The sequence below is a fragment of the Somniosus microcephalus genome, chromosome 8 (genome assembly GCF_052327205.1).
Source record: "Somniosus microcephalus isolate GS21.2 chromosome 8, FLI_Smic_1.0, whole genome shotgun sequence".
Lineage (NCBI taxonomy): Eukaryota > Metazoa > Chordata > Chondrichthyes > Squaliformes > Somniosidae > Somniosus > Somniosus microcephalus.
In genome coordinates this window covers 132,172,061-132,194,998 of record NC_140994.1, presented here as the reverse complement: position 1 = coordinate 132,194,998, position 22,938 = coordinate 132,172,061, and the positions used below count along the sequence as shown (strand labels likewise).

General features: G+C 49.8%; 1 long non-coding RNA gene across 1 annotated transcript in view; it reads left to right on the top strand.

Moving 5' to 3' along the window:
* The window catches only part of LOC147113799 (uncharacterized), a 209,770-nt gene extending 194,459 nt beyond the window's left edge, over window positions 1-15,311 (top strand). The window contains exon 5 of the long non-coding RNA XR_015079148.1: window positions 13,598-15,311. This is a non-coding gene — a long non-coding RNA (uncharacterized LOC147113799). The remainder of the gene's footprint in view (window positions 1-13,597) is intronic.
* Window positions 15,312-22,938: the final 7,627 nt, after the last annotated feature.

The window sequence follows — 22,938 nt, the reverse complement described above, 5'->3', positions numbered from 1 at the left end:
CACTCACTCCAGTCGACCTTAGACAACACGCCTGCCTTCTCCAGATTCTCCAGCTCTGCCTCGACGGCTGGGCGAATTGCATATGGTACCGGTCTTGCTTTGAAAAACTTGGGAATTGCATTCTCTTCTATTTTTATCGAGGCGGTGACGCCTTTAAGAGTGCCCAGTTCTTGTTGAAATACCTCTTTGGCGTTAGCTAAGATTGTTGACAATCGTCCAGGAGTGACGTCTTCATCTTTTTTACCGTCCACCGTCATTGCATGAATGGAGTGCCAATCTAAGCTTATCTTCCTGATCCATTCACGTCCCAATAACGGTGGTCCACCATTTTGCAGTATGTAGGGATACAATTTCCGTATTTTCTTGCCGTTGTATTTGACAGGCACCCTTATTTTTCCTCTGGGGTATACTTTTTGCCCCGTATACGTCGTCAAGACGATGGATGTCTCTCTCAAGGGTATGTGTGAGAATAGTCACTCGTAGTCTCGTCGATTCATGATGGTTAGCGCTGATCCTGTATCCAATTCTATTTTAACTTGGGACCCTGCTATCGTGAGGGTAACCCAAATGGTTCGGTGATCCTCTTTTGCGATTACATTGTGAAGTTTGAGACAGCTTAGTCTACTGTTCCCGGATTCACTATCGCTCATCTGGTCTTCGGAACTACTGTCCGTCATCTTTTGTACTATCTTGTACGGTTCGTTAGTAGCCTTTTTGTTGTCGCTGGTCTTCTTCCCAGACCTGCAAGCTCGTGCAATGTGTCCCATCTTTCCGCATTGCCTGCATATTTTTCCATGGACCAGCAGTCTTTCTGGTCATGGTTAGTTCTGCCGCAGCGATAACATTTTGCAAATCCCCGTGTCATTTCGTGGGTGCCGTATTCCTGTGGCTTTTGTTGAATTTCCGCAGCTCCCCTGGCTGCTGCTTCGTACGACACTGCCACACTGAAAGCCTTATCTAGCGTCAGCTCTTTCTCTGAGAGTAACTTCTTCTGTGTTCCTTCACTCAGGAGTCCACAGACAAATTTGTCCCGTAGTGTATCTGCCAGTCCTGCTCCGAACTGGCAGTGCTTTGATAGCTTGCATAGTTCCGTAAGCTACTCAGCATTGCTCTCATCTTTATGCTGAGTTCTCCTGTGGAATTTAAATCTTTCGGCTATCAACAGCGTTGCAGGGTTTAGGTGTTCCTGTAGGACAGCAACAATTTCGTTAAAACTCTTCGCCTTCGGTTTGGCTGGAGTAATCAGGTCCCGCAATAGGCCGTACGTTCTAGCGCCCATTAAGTTTAGCAATACCGATGCCTTTTTCTCATCGGCTATTTCGTTTGCCTCGCAATATACCTCGACACTTTCCACATACATGGTCCAGTCCTCTATTGTATTATCAAAGGCAGTGATACAGCCAGTCTTCGGCATCTTGAAAATCTAAAATGGCGCCTCCCGCGCTTTGCCTTCTTCCCCGATTTAACAAAATGGCGCCTCCCGCGCTTTGCCTTCTTCCCCCGCTGATTAAGATGGCGCCTCCCGCGCTTTTGCCTTCTTCCCCGCTGTTGCTAGCGCTGCTTTCCGTGGTTTCCGTTGCAACCTGCAGCTCCTCGCGGTTTCCTGCGCGTTTAATATTTCTTTTTTTTAATTATTATTTTCCCGTCGTGGAACAACCCTGTGGGACTCTTGCCTCCCTCTTCTCGGGTCTATACGCAGCCCGGCTTCGTAGCACCGGCCGCGCCCTGTGTGCTCCACCCTCTCTCTCTCCTCTTCCCGACAACGCTGCTCGGCCCCGTTGCAAGCCACCCGCTCGAGTTCGCGACCGCCGCAGCCCAGGAAGGATCAGTGTACTACCTGCCACCAGCCCAATTAGCTGAAGCACCGTCAACAGGAACCAGGCCCCGCTTTCGACAGCTTCTCCAGCAATCTTCAACTCCGCTAACACAGGGGCGGATGCCCACGATCAACGCCCGTTTCTACTGCTTCTTTCTTCCTTCTGGCCTCGACCTCTGCTCACATCGCTGCAGGAATGGATCCCAGGAGGTGGTGCAGACTGTAGGTAAGTTTGTATCTGCTCGTCGCCAGTATTATGTCCGTGTATGATTGAGACACGGACAGCAGGAGTTGAACAAAACAATTCTTTACTGAAAGGAGTCAATCGGGAAACTGAAACTACAGAGGCTTACTAGCGCCTTTTATACAGGGGTGGTCACTGCCGGTACTGCAGTCTGAGACCAGTTATTCTCTTAAAGGTACATACACAACACCACCCCCTATATATGCTACCTGCGGGGGAACATGGCCTTGTGCCATTGCCTCCATGGTGCAATTTATAGGCTTCGTGTCAGCAGCTCTGAACCCACACTGCGGTCTTGAGAAGACATTCAAGTGCTGGGGGCACAGTATTATGTGTGCTCCCTGGCTCCCTGACCTGAGAGGTCAGTACCTGTCATAGCGTGCTCCCACTGAATGACGTAAGGCGGGACCGCTGTGAACCGAATGTGTGCACCCCCCTGAATGACTCCAATGTTCTCTACCCTGTATACCGGGGGGGGTGGGGCTGTCCTACCCATGACCGGAATCCTAGCTACTTCTCCCATGATTATGTGGTTGGACCGCCCATAATCCACGGGGACTGGGTAGGCTTCGGAGGCTAGCCGGAGTTGGCACGGGCTCAATGTGTTCTCAAAAGGGTGGAGGGCTGTGAGGTGCTTGTTGCTAATCCAGGAGGGGACTAAACCCTGTTGTAAATCCTCCAGGTTACTGCGGCCCTCGCCCAGTAACCACGCCCCGTATAACACGCACACCTCATTCTGCGCAGCTTGGTCAGAAGCAATTTTGTCCTCCCTTATGAGAGCATTTACCGTCTTTGCATGCTTTTCCAACTCGGCTATGATCTCTTTTAAATGGACCGTCATGGCCTGGTCCTCATGCAACTCCGAGCCCACTACCTTGTTCTTATCCAGTAATATCCATTTTAACTGTGTTTTTAAACCGTTTATCTGGGTCTGCAGCTCAATGTCATCCAAGCTGTTGATGACAGAGGACCCAGTGTTAAACGCAGTAAAAACATCATTCCATACACCCCTTCTTTGTCTCCCTGGGTTACCCAAAAATTCCCGGCGTGTGGTGTAGAGTTCAGTCTTGTCCACGTGGGCAAAATCGAACTCGTAAAATTTCTTGAACATGTCCTTTAATAGGGCCTGGTATAAATGCTCTGTTCCTTTGGGGCACCACTCCAGTAAATGTACCTCCGTGAGATTTAAAATCACGGAGGCTACCACGTAGTGCACCCCCTGGTACAGCATCTGATCGATGGGGACTAATACCAACACATTCCCTGGTCCCTTGGTGGTGGTGGGGCAATCTTCCCTGGATAACCTCGCCGCCTGCGCCGTGGGCGGGGCACAAGTTCAGTGGCATTGACTGTCATCTGGGTGTATGGGACCACACACACCTTCAGGCTGGTATATCACCTTATCCCCTCCCTGGTGTCGTGCCACTGCCAGTGGAACATAATGGATATGCCTGCGGGGCAGACCTTCTCTGACCCCCACATACAGATGTAAATCCCTTGGTCCAGTTCCCACCACTTGTCCCAACATACACTCAGTCCACCATGAGTCTCGGTAATTGTCCGATGGGTGTTATTACCCAAGCGCTCCCATTCGACTTCGGGGTTCCTCATGTCCTTGCTCAACTTTCGGAGCCACCACCATCTGTCCAGTGGAATGTGTCCTTTGCATGTTAAGCGTATACGCTTTCCAACGGTGACGCTGACCCTCGTGGAAACGACTCCCACCCGGGGGCACAGGAGGGAGGCTTCCCCGTACGTGAATCCGGTTTGGCTGGAGTACTGGGACGAATTGGACCCCAACCATCCTGGCCACCTTCCCTCGTGGAAGTAGACAGCGGTCTCCTCCGCATCCCGTTCGACGCTCCCATCGATCGCCACGGGCACCTTGTCTCCCGAACACCCATAGATGTGGGAGCCTTGGACGTCGCCCCTCCTCTCCTTGCTCATCCCGATTCGGGCGAATAGGACCATGATCCAACCCATCCTGAACATCTTTCTGCAAAAAGATGTTAATAAAACATGCAGCCAGGCCCCAAAGAGATACTCTGGCTTGGTGAGGCATGGTCGGGTCCCGTGACCTCGACCCAAATATACACACTCTCGGCAGATTTCTTATTCAAACTACCCATCACCTTATTTAACCTAAGCGAAACACCCAAACTTAAAACTTAAACTTAACACTATAACTATGTACATCCGCCGCCCGTCTCTGGGTGGCCAGGCTAATCCCTGGTCGGACTGCGGCTTGCCGCTACCCTCGGCGTGACCGCACTGTCCTTCACGGTTGGTCCCTCGCAGCCCAAGGCTGCTGACTGAGGACCTCTGTCCTTGGACCTCTCCCTGGCTCAAGGGGCGGCCATTGGGAACTGTAGGGCTGGTGACCATGGCTTTCTCGGCTGGGGCGTCCGCGGGGACTTTCTGGGGGCTTTGGCGGGTGGGGCTTTCTTGGCCGCTGGGCCTTTTACCCGACCCACCCCTTCCCCCGGCTTGACCCCCCCCGAACCCAGGCTGGGGGCAGCTAACTTTTCGCAGCCTGCTGCTGCGAGCTGAGAGTCTCCGCCCCCAGGTCCCATGGCTGGGTCCGGGGCGGGGTTTTTGACCTCAGGTCCCTCCCTCTCTACACCTGTGTTAGGGGCGGGGTTTTCGCCCTCAAATCCCTCTCTCTCGTCTGGATTCCAGAAGAGTGGGGGCGTGTCCCAATCGATGGGCTGGATGGCCCCTCCCTTCAAGCAAGCCACAGCGCCTGCCTATGTGGTCTGTGAACTCGCTCGTGCTGCATGCTGAGGAGCTTTATCCTCAGACCTTACCCCAACTGGCTGTTTTCCCCTTTCAGGCTGAAACAGTTTGCACTGGTTGATGTAACCATTTTTTAAAAACCTGTGTGGAGGGCTCGCCCGCTGCCCCGAGCGGACCCTCCAGGCGCTGTCTTTTCTCTTTTCTCACCGGGACGGTCTTACAGACGGGATCTTGGATCCAGATCCGCTTCAGGTCCGTGGCCAAAACTGCCCCCCGTGTACCTCCCTTGTCCCGGACTGCGGCTTCTGGGCCTGCCTGATAGGGGTCCCGGGATTCTTCTTCCCCAGCCCTATCTATGGCCCTTTCTCCAGCGCGCACGGTCAGACCGAGGAATTTCACCTCCTGCTGGCCGATCTGCGCCTTCTTGGGATTCACCTTGAAACCCTTCTGTTCTAACAGCCCCAGCAGTTCAGCCAATAGTGGGCCATGCTCCTCTTTCGAATCAGTGAACAGGAGCAGGTCATCCACATATTGTACCAACTGTCCAGGCTGACTAAAATCCTTCAAACTGTCTGCCATGCACTGATGGAAGATGCTGGGGCTATTATGAAAGCCCTGAGGCAAGCAGTTCCACGTGTACTGTTGCCCTTTAAACGTAAAGGCAAACTTGTACTGGTCCTCCCTCCTTACAGGGATGGACCAAAACCCATTGGAAATATCCAGCACCGTGAAAGTGGTCGCGGATGCTGGAATACTCCCGATCAGGTCGGCAACTGCTGCCACTGTGGGTGCACAGGCTGGGGTGTTTCTATTGAGCACCCGATAGTCCATCGTGGCCCTCCAGGAATTGTCTGGTTTTCTAACCGGCCACAACGGAGAGTTCACATGGGTGGCTATCGGCCTCAGAACTCCCTGCCGCACTAACAAGGACATGGCTGCTTCCATGTCCGGCTCTGCTTCCCTGGGGAAGTTATACGGTTTCTGTGGTCGGGCCATGGGGTCCCCGTCTACTCTGACCTCGAACCCTGTGACCCTCCTGCAGTCGTGTTTGTGAGTGGCAATTGCGGCCAGGTGGGCCTGCACAAATGCCTAGAACTCTGGTGGGGTGTTGCTGACCATGAGCCCGAGGTTATAATCCTCTTTGGGCTTCATGGTGCAGAGGTCCCCTTCCCTTCCTTACCCGGGATGACTACGATCTCGCCGTTCTTTACCTTTCCTGCCCCCCAGAGGCAGTGATTCCTTAAATCCACCAGGATCCCGTGACCTATGATAAAATCGACCCCCAGGACCCCTCTTCCACCCTCCACTTCCCAATTCATCAGGACGCACGTCCACGTGGAGCGGAGTGGTCCTATCTGAATGCCGAGCGGGATGGAAACCGAGCCAGCCTGTTCCTTACCCGTGAACCCCGATAGACTGTAAGGGACCCTGCTAGAGAGAGGTGAGATGGTGGGGTTAGCTGAGTAGATCATGGTGCATGATGCCCCCATGTCCAACAGATAGGTCCTCGCTACCTTTTCCACCTCCATCTCCATCATGGGTCTCCTCCACTCATCATATTGGAGCGAGCACAGATGCACAGGCTGCGCCGGCTCTAGTCACTGTTGTGGGTGGGATGGGGCTGATGGGGTGAGAGCACCGGTGGCGGCTGCTATTCTCCCCTGGCCAGTCAGTAAGGACCTCATGGCATCCAAAAGCGACTCAACATCTGCAGAAGGGGCCCCTACCCCTGCCTTTTGGGCTGGGGCTGTGGGATGCTTTCCCTTGTTATCCTTCCAAGGGTTCTTACACTCCTTCCACCAGTGACCATCCTTCCCACACCTGTAACAATTGGTCTTTGTGTTGGGGGTGTTACTCCCTTCCTGGTGCCACTCTTTCCTATCCGGTCCGGGTTTTACCTCATGCAGCTTACCCTTGGGTGGGTGTGCATCGGCTCCCCTACCGTTTTTATAGGCCAGAGTGAGCTGTCTAATTACCGTGATCTCTGTGGTCTGGGGATCTTTGGGGTCGAACCAGGCTTCTGCCTTGGCCCGGATCTGTAGCAAGCTGTTTGCCACTAGACAACGGAGCCAATGCGTCAGAGGATCCCCGTTCAGGAATCCCCGGTCCTGCGTCCCCGGGCAGGCTTTCCGGTATACTGGCCACAACCGGTCCGCAAAAGCCTGCGGGGTCTCCCCTGAGAGCTGTACCGTCTTCTCCACGGGGGAGAAAGGACTTTCCTCATCCATCCCCATGGCCTCCAGAACCACGTCTCTAAGCTCCTCGTACCCGCCCTGTCCCCTCTTACACTCTTCAGAGAGGGATTGGAGGAGATTATTCTCCAGGGAGAATAGCAGCATCTTGGCCTTTTCAGCATCATCGCAATCGTTGACACTGGTGGCCTGCTCTATTTCCCTGAAGTGGATCGAGGGTTCTCCCTTGGCGGAAAGCTTTGGGACATGGTTGACCATAAAGGGTAATACGAACTGGTTTTGGAGGGGTCCCTCATCTTCGCCATTGGCGGGTGGGCTGAACCTCCGATGCTGTGCTGGGCACATCGGCTCCGGTTCCGACTTTTCGTGCGGGGGTTGCTCTACCTCTGCCTCCACCTCTGGCTCCACTCTGTGCTCCACACCCCCTTGCTGCCAAACCTCACTGAAACTTGGCGCTATGGGTGGTGGTCGTGAGGTCTCCTCTCTCTCAACCGGGTCGTCCCTAGACACTACCGGTGACACTGGAACTGTTCTCCCCTCATTCCCCATAAAATCTGCCTGACCTGCTGTTAAGTCTGTGTGTTATATTGATAATTACTACACAGACCACAAGAGTAAAACTTAACAGGTCTTTACTGGTTGAAGGTCAGGGCGGATCTGCCCAATAAATCATTACACAGCACTTATATACCGGTGTGGTCACCACCGGTATTACAGTATACAGCAGCCAAGATAAAGTAGTGCAACCCTTAAAATAGTTCTCTTAAAGGTGGAACGGTTACATACACTACACCTGCCTTTGGGCTTATGAGGCATACCATGCCTTTTGCCTTCCAGAGGGCCCAGCTCAGATTTTTGATTTTCTCTTGACAGGGGCCGTGGTTTGCCTCCTCAAACCCCTGTTCATTAGCTAGCTTGTAAGCGGCTTTTACCTCCTGTACTTTCTCTTCCTGTTCCCTAACCTGCCTTGCCATGCAAGCGTTTTTCTCCCGCAACCTTGACTCATTTCCCTTGGCCTCGGTGACTTGACACCATCGGTATTACAACTGGGCCTTGTGTTCCCTTACTAGATGTACTCTTTCTTGGTTCAAAGCCTGCAGAGCTACTAACAACTTTTCCCCCGCGAGAGCCTTATCCTGGATCTCCAGGGCTGACTCCCTTAACTCGATTGCCTGTGCTGCAACGAGCCCGTCCAGAAGCTGGATCTGCTTTTTAAAGCACATCAGACAAACTGCTTTCTCTAAGGACTTCTTGTGTTCCTTTCCCTCTGTCCACTTGGCTGCTGCATCTACCGGACGCCCAGCCTTTAACAGAGTGGTGATCCACTTCTTAGTGATATTCACCTTGCTAAAAACATAATCAGAAATCCTTTCCTCCATCACGATTCGCTCATCCGAACAACTGTCTACCGTATCGCAACCGTGATGCCAATGTCCTGCTGTGGTCGTCATTTCTGTAGAGGGTTCTGCACAGGCGTGTTCGGGTCAGTCAGCTTTGCCTCTGACTACCTTCCTTGAGCGGTTCGAATCGCTCGCCCCCCTGGGTTCTGGACACTGGACTTAGATACAGGCAGCGATACAGAGAAGACTCGAGTAGATGGGTGGTTGGATGCAAACAAACTAAGATTTTATTGAAGAGGAAAACTTGATACAATCTTATGGAAAATTATTAGTGTACACTTCTACAGGCAAAAATTACAAGAGAGTCATAATAATACTGTACTTATACAGGGAATGGGGAACACACGGCACATCGAGGGAAAAACAACTCTCTTAACAAACCCTTATCCTTAACCCACCCCCAATAGCTAACTAGGTTAATCTATGAGGGGTCAGAATTCATGCTCACCAATCAAAAGGGTTTGTTAGACTCAAAACAGCGGTTGGGTTCGGGGTTCGCTCTTGGTGCTCTCTGGAGCCTACCATCATCACGTGGGCTCCGGGTGCTGCAAGGGCGTTGTCCAGGTTCGAGTATCCCAAAGTTACAATCACTGCTTGGGTACTTTACCTTGCAGGGATGATTCTTCGCCGACAGCTTGAGTTTGCATGAAGATACTTGCAGGTCGGCTGAGGCTGAAGGCCCGATGATTCGAAGCCTACCCTCAGTTGGCCTTCCCCAGGTGGTCTTCCCTCCTCCTCCCCTCGTCGCGTCCCACTTCGCCTGGCCTGAATTGCCCGTGTTTGCCCGACCCGGTGTCGGGGCGAGTCCAGATGGAGTTGGAGAGGGCACGGGCAAAGACCAGGGAGTAAACGCAGGACGGGGGAAGAGCGACAGCCACGAGGGCGAGGGGCCGAAGAACCGGGGAGCGGCGGTACCGACAGCAGCAGAGCAGCAGTGCAGGAGTTCCTTCTTCTTCCGATTGCTACCTGGGGGCCTTCAGTTATACCTTCGTCGAAAAACCCTTATCTGCCCGCCAAATCAGGTTAGTTCTTTGTTTTAATTTTGGCGAGCTAGTTAAAATAATGGTAGCAATCTATACTGACGGTTTTTTAGATGGCCGGTATTTGCATCTACCGGCCCGATAATTGACTCGTATTGTCCTGAAAGTCCTTGATGGGCTTGTCCAGCCTCGATGGATGTGTTTAATCTGTTTCCGATTATGTATGCAGACTGTTTGATGGCTTTAACTGTAGGCCTCATTGAATTTAGATCTGCCTCTAATTCGGCCTAATACATAATTCACAGTTTGTCTGGGTCCCAAAACACAAAGGGCTAGATTTTCAGTATAGACAGTTTTGGGGCGCTAACCTTAGCGCCCGCCCGAAGTTAGCGCCCGCCCCAAAGTAGCGCCCCGTTGCCGGAAATTCAGTGGCTTCGCCCTAAGAGGTTGGTGGAGCGCTAAAAGAGGCGTTCCACTACTATCTTTAGGCGCTAAGCCGGCGGTGCACAGCGCAACACCCGAGCTCGGGCGCAGTGCACGGCAGACACTCTGGTGCCAGTGAGCTCTTAAAGGGGAAGGGTGCATGTGTTTTTTTCAAAGGCAGAGTCTGGGGGGGAAGACAGCAGGAGGAGGAGGAGGAGGAGGAGGAGGAGGAGGTGGTGGTGGTGGTGGTGGCCGGAAACATAAATACACCGTTCACAACAACACACTGGATCCTTCCACACAACACATGCAGACTGCCTTTTATAGTGCAGGAAGAGTGCCCTTTAATTTGCGCTCCCGAGGGTGTGTTGCGTTCCATTTTACAAACGCTCTGGACGCCAGCCGCACAATGGGGCGGTCCGACTGAAGTTTGTATTCGGGGCGGCCAAAGGGCGTTGCACGAGGATGTGACGTCATTTTCTGCGCGCGCATCCAGGCGGCCACTAAACTTTGCGCCGGCGCTAACGGGCAACTTCATTTGGGGCGGGGCGCAAACTGCACTGCGCCCGGGCGCTACACGCATAGCGCCCGAAAATCACTTCTCTTAAGGCGCTAACTGCTGGCGCAAGCAACTGAAAATCTAGCCCAGTGTTCTTTTCACAGGAAACCTGCAGCCTTAGTTTCGATTTACCTCAAACTGCCTGGGCTGCAGAATCCATTTTGGAGACCCGTAGGCTTTCTGCCACGAGGCATGGATGCCATCTTGGGTACCCTTTTTAATTTCAAAAGAAATGTCCACGCAGGGTCCCTTTTATCGATAATAACCTTCGGGGAAATGCACAAATTTTGTAAATCTTACAGTGGAAAGGCTTTGGGGAGGCAGGAGGTGAGACACTCGCCGCAGAATACCTAGCCTTTGACCTGCTCTTGTTGCCACAGTATTTATGTGGCTGGTCCAGTTAAGTTTCTGGTCAATGGTGACCCTCACGATATTGATAATGGGGGATTCAGCGATGGTAATGCAATTGAATATCAAGGGGAGGTGGTTAGACTCTTGCTTGTTGGAGATAGTCATTGCCTGGCACTTCTGTGGCGCAAATGTTACCTGCCACTTATCAGCCTAAGCCTGAACGTCGTCCAGGTATTATTGCATGCGGGCATGGACCGCTTCATTATCTGTGGAGTTGCGGATGGCGCTGAACACTGTGCAGTCATCAGCGAACATCCCCATTTCTGACCTTATGTTGGAGGGAAAGTCATTGATGAAGCAGCTGAAGATGAAGTTGGTTGGGCCTAGGACACTGCCCTGAGGAACTCCTGCAGCAATGTCCTGGGGCTGTGATGATTGACCTTCAACCACCACAACCATCTTCCTTTGTGCTAGGTATGACTCCAGCCAGTGGAGCGTTTTCCCCCTGATTCCCATTGACTTCAGTTTTACTAGGGCTCCTTGATGCCAGACTCGGTCAAATGCTGCCTTGATGTCAAGGGCAGTCACTCTCACCTCACCTCTGGAATTCAGCTCCTTTGTCCATGTTTAGACCAAGGCTGTAATGAGGTCGGCAGCTGAGTGGTCTTGGCAGAACCCAAACTGGGCATCAGTGAGCAGGTTATTGGTGAGTAAGTGCCGCTTGATAGCACTGTCGATGACACCTTCCATCACTTTGCTGATGATTGAGAGTAGATTGATGGGGCAGTAATTGGCCGGGTTGGATTTGTCCTGCTTTTTGTGGACAGGGCATACCTGGGCAGTTTTCCACATTGTTGGATAGATGCCAGTGTTGTAGTTGTACTGGAACAGCTTGGCTAGAGGCGCAGCTAGTGCTGGAGCACAAGTCTTCAGCACAACAGTCGGGATGTTGTCGGGGCCCGTAGCCTTTGCTGTATCCAGTGCGCTCAGCCATTTCTTGATATCATGTGGAGTGAATCGAATTGGCTGAAGAATGGCTTCTGTAATGGTCGGGACCTCAGGAGTAGGCCGCTATTGATCATCCACTCTGCACTTCTGGCTAAAGTTGGTTGCAAACGCTTCAGCCTTGTCTTTTGCACTCACGTGCTGGGCTCCACCATCATTGAGGATGGGGATATTCTTGGAGCCTCCTCCTCCCGTTAGTTGTTCAATGGTCCACCACCATTCACAACTGGATGTGGCAGGACTGCAGAGCTTTGATCTGATCCGTTGATTGTGGGATCGCTTAGCCCTGTCTATAGCATGCTGCTTCTGCTTTTTAGCATGCATGTAGTCCTGTGTTGCAGCTTCCCCAGGTTGGCACCTCATTTTTAGGTACACCTGGTGCTGCTCCTGTCCTACTCTTCTACACTCAATGTTGAACCAGGGTTGGTCCCGTGGCTTGATGGTAATGGTTGAGTGAGGGATATGCCCGGCCATGAGGTTACAGATTGTGGTGGAATACACTTCTGCTGCTGCTGATGGCCCACAGCATCTCATGGATGCCCAGTTTTGAGCTGCTAGATCTGAATCTATCCCATTTAGCACGGTGGTAGTGCCACACAACATGATGGAGGGTGCTCTCAGAGTGAAGACGGGACTTCGTCTCCGCAATGACTGTGCGGTGGTCACTGTTGCCAATGCTGTCATGGACAGATGCATTTGCGACAGGTAGATTGGTGAGGACGAGGTCAAGTAGGTTTTTCCCTCTTGTTGGTTCACTCACCACCTGTCGCAGGCCCAGACTTGCAGTTATGTCCTTCAGGACTCGGCCAGCTCAGTCAGTCGTAGTGCTACCGAGCCTGTCTTGGTGATGGACATTGAAGTCCCCCACCCAGAGTACATTTTGTGCCCTTGCTACTCCCAGTGCTTCTTCCAAGTGGTGTTCAACATGGAGGAGTACTGATTCATCAGCTGAGGGAGTGCGGTACGTGGTAATCAGCAGGAGGTTTCCTTGCCCATGCTTGACCTGAAGCCATGAGACTTCATGGTGGCCTGAAACATGGCTACACGTCCTTGCAGGCATGCTGAAATGCTGAACTATAGGATTGGTGCTCAGTAGTGGAACAGAGGGCCAGTTGTCATGGCAACCTCTCATGCAGCATCACCTCCACACCAGCTGCCGTCAAACAAGAGGTCAGGTGCTGGGCTTCTCCGTCATTGCCCTGCAGATGGAAGCCTTCCTCTTCATTTTTGCCTATTGTTTCTTAGTCCTCTGCTTCTTTTGCCTTGGCAAAGGCTCCTAATGGGTTCAGATGTGTTTTGAGGCTCTCCAAAGAGAGAATTTTTATTCCCCTGTTTTGACACAATTGTCATCATCCCTTTAAATTGAGCTGACCTCAGAAAATTGGGTGTAAACAGCCCACTCCTGTTTGAGTCAGTGTAAAACCCGGCAGTTTCCATTCTGCATTAAATAATGTCAATACAATCCACACCACTTATAACGGTGCATTGGTATTAATGCAATTTGCCCATTATAAGTGTTGGATGGTAAAACCAGCATTGCCTCAGACACCCTCCAGTGAATTTGGAGTGTATCGTTAAAAGTTACAAATTAAACCTAAGTATGTTGATGGTAGCAGCATATGACAGATGTGGAGGCTGAATCAAATAAACTACAAAAAACAGTGCTGGCACTTAAGTTGATTTTAAATTGCAGGCACATAGCCCCTGATATTTTGGATGGAAGAATGTGCTGAAGTCTGGAGTGGGGCTCAAATCTACAGCCTTTTGACTCAGAGGTACCAACTGAGCCAAGCTAACACTTAAATAGGAAGCGATGAGGACTCAACTACACTCTCTGTCCTTGGATTATATTGCTGTGTCTCATCGTGTACTCTTTTTTGGCTCTTTGCAGGAAGCTTGCGAGACTACTGAAAGTGCAGAGCTCCTTTCCACCACAGACGATGAAGAGACATCGGTTGAGAAGGTTCAGAATTGAATTGAGGACCTCATTATCGCTGATCCCAATTACATCAAGCATTTGTTCTTTCTCTGACTGGGGAATCCAGGCAATAGCATTGAATAACTTGTATCTAAGTCACCAGTCAGAAAACAGCAGGAGATCCAGCTCCTATCAACCAAGGTTTACTTGACACAACGTACCTTTAACTGTGCATGTCAATAAACATGGCCGTTATCAAATGTCTTTTCAATGCTGAGGGCAATGCCTCTATCAGCCTGTCCTGTTCATGGGTAACTGTACGCATATATTGAAGTTGTGTTTTAGTGGGTGACACAGAATATCTATGAGCTCTTCAACAAACCTAAAGCTACTGTTTGTACAAGTAATGCTACATGTGCTGGTGTATGAATGAGCATGCATAATCAAACTTAAGTACCACAAATTATCATCCAATAGTTCAATCTTCTTTTCCCAAGCAATGGAAGAATCATTAACAGTGTCCTTCATGTTGTAGATCAAAGGAGTAATTTTCAACTTTGCGTGCCCAGGAGAGAGCCTCACTCGCCATAAGCAATGTTTAGAAATTCCGGGACCACTGCCCATGATTTCAATTTAAAGGGTTAGCAAACCGTGCACAGTTTGATCCAGAATCTTAGATCTGCACTCCCAGCAGATGAGCATCTCCTCCAGGAACATGAAGTCACAAACTGACCCCTGAAATATCTACATGTAGATGAATAAACTTGTGTAAAGATCTCCTTATCTTTGGATTTTATTTTCACTCTGGATAGTAGTCAAACCTTCATTATCTGCCTTTCGGATTATGTGCTGGAATTTTTGTGGGACAGAGTCTTACACGACTTCTCTTGTTTGTGTCTCATCTTTTCTTGATGGTTAACGCTATATAAATTTGTTTTTGTCATTTCTTTGGTACTGTCTTCATTCTGTGCCTGAGCTTTGCTACACCTTATGGATAAAGCCAAGAATTGGAGGATAATTGATGACCTTACCAATTTCACTTGTATCTAAGCAGGCCAGGCACTCCACTATGATATGTAAAGGAGATCCCACTCTACTGCTATGTCTATACCCTAAAATGCAGCCCTTTTTTCATTCATAAATCAAGTCAAATAATTTGGGTGTGGTTTTCTCGTTGCTCCTTAATGTTGTGTCTGTGTTGTTGGCACAATGGAATATTGTGTGTGACTTTGTTACGGTGATGGCAATTTTTGCAAGTGTCCGTGTGCTGTCAATATTGTGTCCAATCAGGCGCGCTATATGTAGCGAGATTGATGTCCACTATCCATGTTGGGATTTATGAGAGATTATAAAGATTCGCCATTGGGCACTGCCAGTGAGGGGTGGTGCCTGTAGGGGGCACTAGTTGGGCAGTAGCAGGCACAAAGCCTCTGGTTCTCCATCCCTCAAGTTAGATGAATGAAAAATTACGAGGTGGGCCTGTTAGTTCCTCAGAGCATCACTCCTCGATGGGAGAAGCAGATCAGGAATCAGACTTGTAGAGCATTCTTTGTGTGTGTGTAACGGAAATAATAGCGTATGATTTCATGTGAAATATAGTATGTGTCACAGCATATTCTTGTGAATGTGTAATTGAATATGCATTAGGCAGCCTGTATTTATACAAAATGTTCCTATTAAACTTATGTTTCATGGTATTCTGACTGACTTGGTTCCCGTATGTCCAGTTCAAGATGGTTCTGTTCTCCATTTCCTTGCCACACTTTGCCACAGTGTTGAATTTGCATTTATATAGCACATCCCAAATATTCCCTTTACTGGTGGAATCCAGAACAAGGGGCCAGCCATAATCTTAAAATTAGAGCTAGGCCATTGAGGAATATAATTGGGAAGCACTTTTCACACAAAGGATAGTGGAAATCTGCAGAATTCAGCAATGAGAGAGCAACACTGAGAACAGATATTTCCAAATGATATTGTTTCCACCCCACCACCATGCAAAATACAAACAGGGTCTCTGAATGGGAACAAAATACAACTGGGAGCACAGAGCAAACAGTGAGAGTGGGCTACAGGATGATAAGTGATGAGTCAGTAGGCCTTTGTGGGGCAATTGGCTCCTGCTCACAGACTCAGTGTGTTATCAAATTAGAATCAGGAATAACGAAACAGATAATGAATCATTTTGGGAAGTCTGAAAGATATTGGGGGTGAAATCGAGTGCCTTTGTGCCTCCCATTAGTGCCCACAGGGGGTGCTAATGGGGCGCAAATGGCTTTGCCACTGGGTGCGGCACTGACATCAACACCTGCCATATTCGGCGGGTGTTTTGCGGCGGTGCTACGGCGTTGTGTCCCGATCTCCTTCGCCTGGAGATCGTGACGTCATCGTCGTGCGGATCGCCCCGGACCCAAAATTGACTTCCGCCCTCTGCAGCAGCGCCGGTCAAAACACCAACAGCTGCAGGAGGCGTGTATCGGGCGACCAGCCGCTTCGGGGGCATTGATTAAAGGTGAGGTGGCCGAGGTAAGTAAATAAAAAACTTACCTTTGTTGTTCCAGGTTTTTTCACAGGTTCCTGCCCGCGATCGATCAGCCCGGCACTCTGCTTGAGTGCGGGATCACAGCTGTCTTGGTGGTCCAGGTAGGTACTTTTTAAATTGCAGAGCCTGCAGCGATGGTACTTCCCTTTAAGGGAGGCAAGGAGCCTTTGAACGTGGCAATGCTGCACGGCCCAGTGTGCAGCGCTGTGGAAGTCTCTGTCCCGCTCTCCGCGTTAGCGCCCTAAGAAGGAAGTGAAGCACTTGATTTAGTGCTCCACTTCCCTCTTGGGGCGCTAAAACTCAATTTCACGTCGCCGGCGCTAATTAGCGCCTGGCGCTAAAGTTAGCACCCAGGCGATGTTAGCGCCCCGAAATGGTTGATACCGAATTTCTCCCATTAACTCAGTTCGTATGTAAAGAAGAGAAAGAACTTGATAGCACCTTTCGCGACCTCAGGATGTTACAAAGCGCTTTATAGCCAATTAAGTATTTTTGAAGTGAGTTCACTGTTGTAATGAAGGAAAGATGGCAGTTAATTTGCACACAGCAAGGTCCCACAAACAGCAATGAGATAATAACCAGATAGTCTGTGTTTTTTAGTGATGTTGGTTGAGGAATAAATATTGGTTAAGTCAAATTTGAGTCTTCATTTGGAATTAATCTAAATAGCCCTCCCTTCATCCATTTACTGCTATTAAATCCATAAGCTGGGTTCTTCATTCTTCCTCTTCGTCACCCTCACCTTATTTTGCTCAGTCTTATAAAGAAGAACTTGCATTTATATAGCACCTTCACAACCTCAGGATGTTGCAAAGCACTTCACAGACAATTAAATACTTTTGAAGTGTAGTCACTGTTGTATTGTAGGAAATACGGCAGCCAAAAGCTCACAGCAAGGCCCCACTACCAGAAATGAGATAATGACCAAATAGTCTGTGTTTTTTAGTGATGTTGGTTGAGGAATAAATATTGGTTAGAACAATGGTGAGAACTCCCCTGCTCTTCTTTGAAATAGTGTCATGGGATATTTTACGTCCACCTGAAAGGGCAGATGAGGCCTCGGGTAATCGCCTAATCTGAAAGCCGGCACCTTCAACAGTGCAGCACTCCGTCAGCACTGCAGTTCAGTGCAGGATTGTGCCCACGAGGTACTCTAGGCATTGACCCCACCAAAGTTGACGGGGTCGGGAGGAGGTCTTTTGATTAAGGTGACTACAGCAAGTATCAGTGCCACTAGAGGCAGCATGCCAATCCTGACATACCAGAATATATGGTTAATGATAAAGGATAAAGTAATGCACCCTTTGGTGTTTCTTAGCTCCACCCAAACTGATTGGGAAACTAGATTAACAGTTATGACGGTAGATAAGCAATGGCAAACATTTAAATAAATCATTCATTATTCGTAACGAATATACATTCCCTTAAGGAATAAACTCCCATGGGAAAAGTGGTCCAACTGTGGCTAACAAGAGAAATTAAAGATAGTATTAGATTAATGGAAGAGGCTTATAATGTTACTAAAAAGAATAGTAAGCCTGAGGATTGGGAGGATTTTAGAATTCAGCAAAGGATGACTAAGAACATAAAAACATAAGAAATAAGAGCAGGAGTAGACCATACGGCCCCTCGAGCCTGCTCCGCCATTCAATAAGATCATGGCTGATCATCGACCTCAACTCCACTTTCCCACTCAATCTCCATATCCCTTGATTCCCCTAGAGTCCAAAAATCTATCTATCTCAGCCTTAAATATACTCAAAGATGCAGCATGCACTGCCCTCTGGGGTAGAGAATTCCAAAGATTCACAACCCTCTGAGTGAAGAAATTCCTCCTCATCTCAGTCTTAAATGGCCTACCCCTTATCCTGAGACTATGCCCCCTAGTTCTAGTCACTCCAGCCAGGGGAAACAAGCTCTCAGCATCTACCGTGTCAATCCTCTTCAGAATCTTGTATGTTTCAATGAGATCACCTCCCATTCTTCTAAATTTCAGAGAGTATAGGCCCATTCTACACAATCTCTCATCATAGGACATCCCTGTCATCCCAGGAATTAATAAAGAGAGAGAAAATACAACATGAGAGTAAACTAACAAGCAAAACAGATTGTAAAAGCTTCTATAGGTATGTGAAAAGGAGTAGATTAGCAAAAGAAGAAGTGGCACCTTTACAGGCAGAGGCAGGAGAAATTATAAAAATAAAGAAAGACTTGCATTTATATAGCACCTATCACGACCTCAGGACCTCCCAAAGTGCTTTACAGCCAATGAAGTACTTTGAAGTACAGTCATTGTTGTAATGTAGGAAATGCGGCAGCCAATTTGCACACAGCAAGCTCCCACAAACAGCAAAGTGATAATGACCAGATAATGGCCTAGAAATTCACTATAGTCCCGTTTGGGGCACCAGCTTCGCCAGGGCGCTAAAAGTAGTGCCCCGGAAGCAGTCGCGGCCGCCCGCCGGAAATTCAGTTTGCGCACCCCAGAGGGAAGCGCGCCGCTACTGGAGGCACCCCGCATCCCTCTTGGGGCGCTGCAGCTGAATATCGCTGCGCAACGTGCCGCAGTGCCACACGCTGCGGCACGGCGCGCTGCGGTACTGCAGGCCATCCTCCCCTTCTTAAAGGGGAGGGGCCTTGTGCAGTGCGATCGAGGATCGCGAGTGCTGGCAAAAGAGCCTGGCACCGAGGAGAAGTGCCGGGCTCTTGGAACGCAGTCGGCACTCCGCGGGGGGGGGGGGGCGGCTCAGGAGGCCGGGGACGGCAGCATGGAGAGGTGCTGGCAGGCGGCCAGCAAAAAAAATAGCCGCCCTGCACCTCTCCTTTAATTAGCGCCTCTACCGCCGCAGGTAGGCCTCCCTGAACCAGTCGCAAATAGCGTCCGGCGTTAAAGCAGGGGGCACATCTAAATATCATGATCGGGGCATTAGCGGGGCGCTGCGCACACCGATGACATCATCGGTAGTGGCGCAGCGCTAACGGCTAGCGCCGCCATTAGCGTCCCGCTGAATTTAGTGGGAGGCGTGGCCAGTGGCTTCCGACCCACTTAGCGCCCTCTTAAGGCGCTAACGGGTGGCGCAGCCCACTGAATTTCTAGGCCAATGTGTTTTAGTGTTGTTGATTGAGGGATAAACATTGGCCAGGACACTGGGGATGTCTCCCCTGCTCTTCTTCGAAATAGTGTCACGGGATATTTTACCTCCACCTGAGAGAGCAGACGGGGCCTCGGTTTAATGCCTCATCTGAAAGATGGCACCTCCGACAGTGCAGCACTCCCTCAGTATTGCACTGGGGTGTCAGCCTAGATTTCTGTGCTCGTCTCTGGAGTGAGACTTGAGCCCACAATGGGGAATAAAGAAATGGCAGCGATATTAAATGAATATTTTGTATCTGTCTTCATGGTAGAAGGCACAAAACTCACTCCAAAAATAATGGGGAACCAAGGGTCTAGTGAGAATGAGGAACTTAAAGTAATTAGCATTGCAGAAATTAAAGGGACTAAAAACTGAAAAATCCCCTGGAGCTGATGGCCTATGATGTAATAAAACTCACTATGCACTTGGTTTGAGCATAAAGCAAGGCTTTAATCAACTTGTTTCAGAACATGGAGGTCTAGTTGTACTTCACTAGTTCCTTGTCTTACAAAATGTCCCTGAAAAGCTGGGCCCGCCTGAGTATTTATACTCCTTGGACGGCGCCACCAGCTGGCCATCCAGTGTTATTTCATGAGTAGTTTCTTGATGATGGAGATTTATAACATTCTTCCTGCCTAAAAGATTTGGAAGTCCGACGACTTCCTCTTAACGGATTAGGCGGACCACGAATGGCCGCAGTCTTTTAGATTTTTGTTTATGGCTAGAAGGCACATCTCCCCGGACCGTGTCTTGGTTCCTGGGCTGCTTGATCCATACCGGTGGATCGACAGGGCCCGTGTTGCTCTGATCAACCCGAGGGAGGCTGGGGAGATTGTGATTCTGGGTGCGGGTCCCCACAGGTGCAGAACTGGCTTCATCCTGTTTGATAGCCGGGGATTGACCGGCGTCCTGGCCTCGGATGGCCATCACACGGGGAGCGCTCAGCTCCCCGAGTGGATCCGGTGGGGCAGCTGGCAGATCTCTCGATGTCCCAGGTAGGGCGTCATTTTTGGGGGAGCGCAGAGTGTCGGCATCATCCCCGTGTGTCCCTCTATCAGTTGGGTCCGTGGAACCAGCTGGACAGGGAGCCAGGTCCTGGAGTGAAACGGTGGACTCCCAGCCATAAGGGTACCGCACGTGCGCGTACATGGGGTTGACGTCCGTGAGTTCTACCTCATCGACGAGAGGATCATTTTTAGATGATCGGACGAATCTTCGGAGCAGCACGGGGCCAGGAGCTGCCAACCATGACGGTAGAGACGTCCCATGGGTGGGGCGACGCTGGAAGCTAAAGAATCGCTCGTGAGGTGTGACATTGGTAGACGTAGAAAAGAGAGACCTGATGGAATGCAACATATCAGGGAGCATAGTTTCCCACTGCCATTCTGGTAGGTTGCGTGACCTCAGCGCAAGATGAACCGCATTCCAAATGATAGCATTGTATCTCTCAACCTGTCCATTACCGATGGGATGGTACGGTGTCGTTTTACTTGTGGCGATTCCCCGTTGGGAGAGATAACTTTTGAGTTCACTTGACATGAAGGAGGGACCCCGATCAGAGTGGATGAAATTGGCCGTACCGCAACGGGAAAAGACTTGATCAAGGCATTTGATCACTGTGGAAGTAAGCATATTGGGACAGGGGAAAGCAAAGGAAAAGCGTGAATATTCATCCACCATAGTCAGTAAGTAGGTGTTTCGCATTGAGGAAGGTAATGGCCCTTTAAAGTCAATGCTGAGTCGCTGCATTGGCTGCATAGCGTGTATGAGCGAGCCATCTGATGGACGGAAGAATTGCGGTTTTAATTCCGCACAAATTCTACAGGAGCAGCATATTCTTTTCACATCTTCCGTAGAAAATGGGAGATTTTTAGATCGCACAAAGTGCAACATATGGGTAACGCCAAGATGGCATAAGTCAGTATGAAGATCCGCAAGAGCCGAGGTTGTCATAGAAGAGCAGAATGCCCGCGTGAGGGGTATCCGAGGCTACATTCTCTTTGCCGGGTCGGTAATGTATGGTGTATCCAACGGCAGCCAATTCCATCCTCCAGAGCTGTATTTTGTTATTCTTGATCTTAGTGCGTTTCCAGTTATCCAGCATAAAGGCCATGGAGTGCTGATTGCTTATAAGTGTGAAATGGCGACGAGCGAGAAAATGACTCCATTTGCGTACAGCTTCGATGATGGCCGTAGCCTCCTTCTCAACAGGAGGATAATGGAGCTCGCTACCCTGCAAAGTTCTGGACAGAAATGCAACGGGTCGACCACCTTGATTCAAGGTAGCAGAGATCGCCACATCCGATGCATCGCAGTCGACCACGAAAGGGAGATTTTCATCAGTGGAACGAAGCGTGGCTTTTTCCAGTTGTCGCTTGAGGAGGTTCAAAGCTGAAATAGCCGTTGCCTCCAATGGAAATGACTTTGCGTGAAGCAGGGGCTGGATCTTGTCGGAGAAGTGGGGTATCCATTTCGCTTAATAGGCGAACATGCCGAGTGCCCGACGGAGAGAACCGAGATTCGTAGGGGGAGGGAGCTCCTGAAGTGGACGAAGTCGCTCTGGATCCGGTTTGATGACACTGTTGCTCACCCAGTAGCCAACGATGTTGACTGATGGTACTGATTTCACAGATTTGGACTCATTTATGGTTAAATTGCGACGACGGAGAACATCAAAAAATTTCTGGAGGTTGGCATTATGCTCCTTCTGGTTATGACCAGCAATGGTGATATTATCCAGATATGGAAAAGTGTCCGTTAAGTTCTCCTGTTTGACTAGGCTATCCATTGCACGTTGAAAGACGGCCACCCCATTGGTGACCCCAAATGGAAGGCGACAAAACTGGTAAAGCCGATCATTGACCTCAAAGGCCCTTTACTTTTTGTCAGAGTCCTTTAACGGTACTTGATGATATGCGCTCTTTAAATCAAAGGTTGAAAATACCTTGTAGTTAGCAAGGTTATTGACCATGTCATTGATGCGTGGTAGTGGATAGGCATCCAGGTTGGTATACTGGTTAATAGTTTGCGAGTAATCGATGCAAAGACGTTTCTTGTGTTGCTTCAGAGGATTTTTGACAACGACGACTTGAGTCCGCCAGGAAGATGAATATGGCTCAATGATACCGTCAGCTAGAAGGCGAGCGATTTCTGTGTCGATAAAAGATTGATCATCTTGGTTGAAACGCCGTGATTTAATGGCTATGGGCTTACATCGGGGAGAAAGATTGGCAAAAAAGGAGGGCTCGTCGAGCAAAGCCGCCGAAAGCGCACAAAACAGTACTTTGGAAATAGTAAGCTCCGGCTTTGACCCTCCAAACTCGAAAGTGAGTCTTTTGTGTTGTTTCTGGAAATCCTGTCCCAGGAGCACATCACTGCATAGGTTCTTGAGCACCCCGAGCCGGGTGGAGAAATAAGTGCGGCCATTGAGAATAAGGTCGACAAGACAAAAGCCAGAAGAATTGGTGGTCAGTGTCGTCAGAGCCATTGCAATTTCCCTGTCCGAGGGGTAAATACGCAGTTTAAACTTACTGACAACCCGCTCACTAATGAAGCTGTCAGAGCTGCATGAGTCGACTGGTGCACTCAAAATGTGTCCATTTACTGAAACCTTCGTGGCTGCATGGGACAGACTTTGG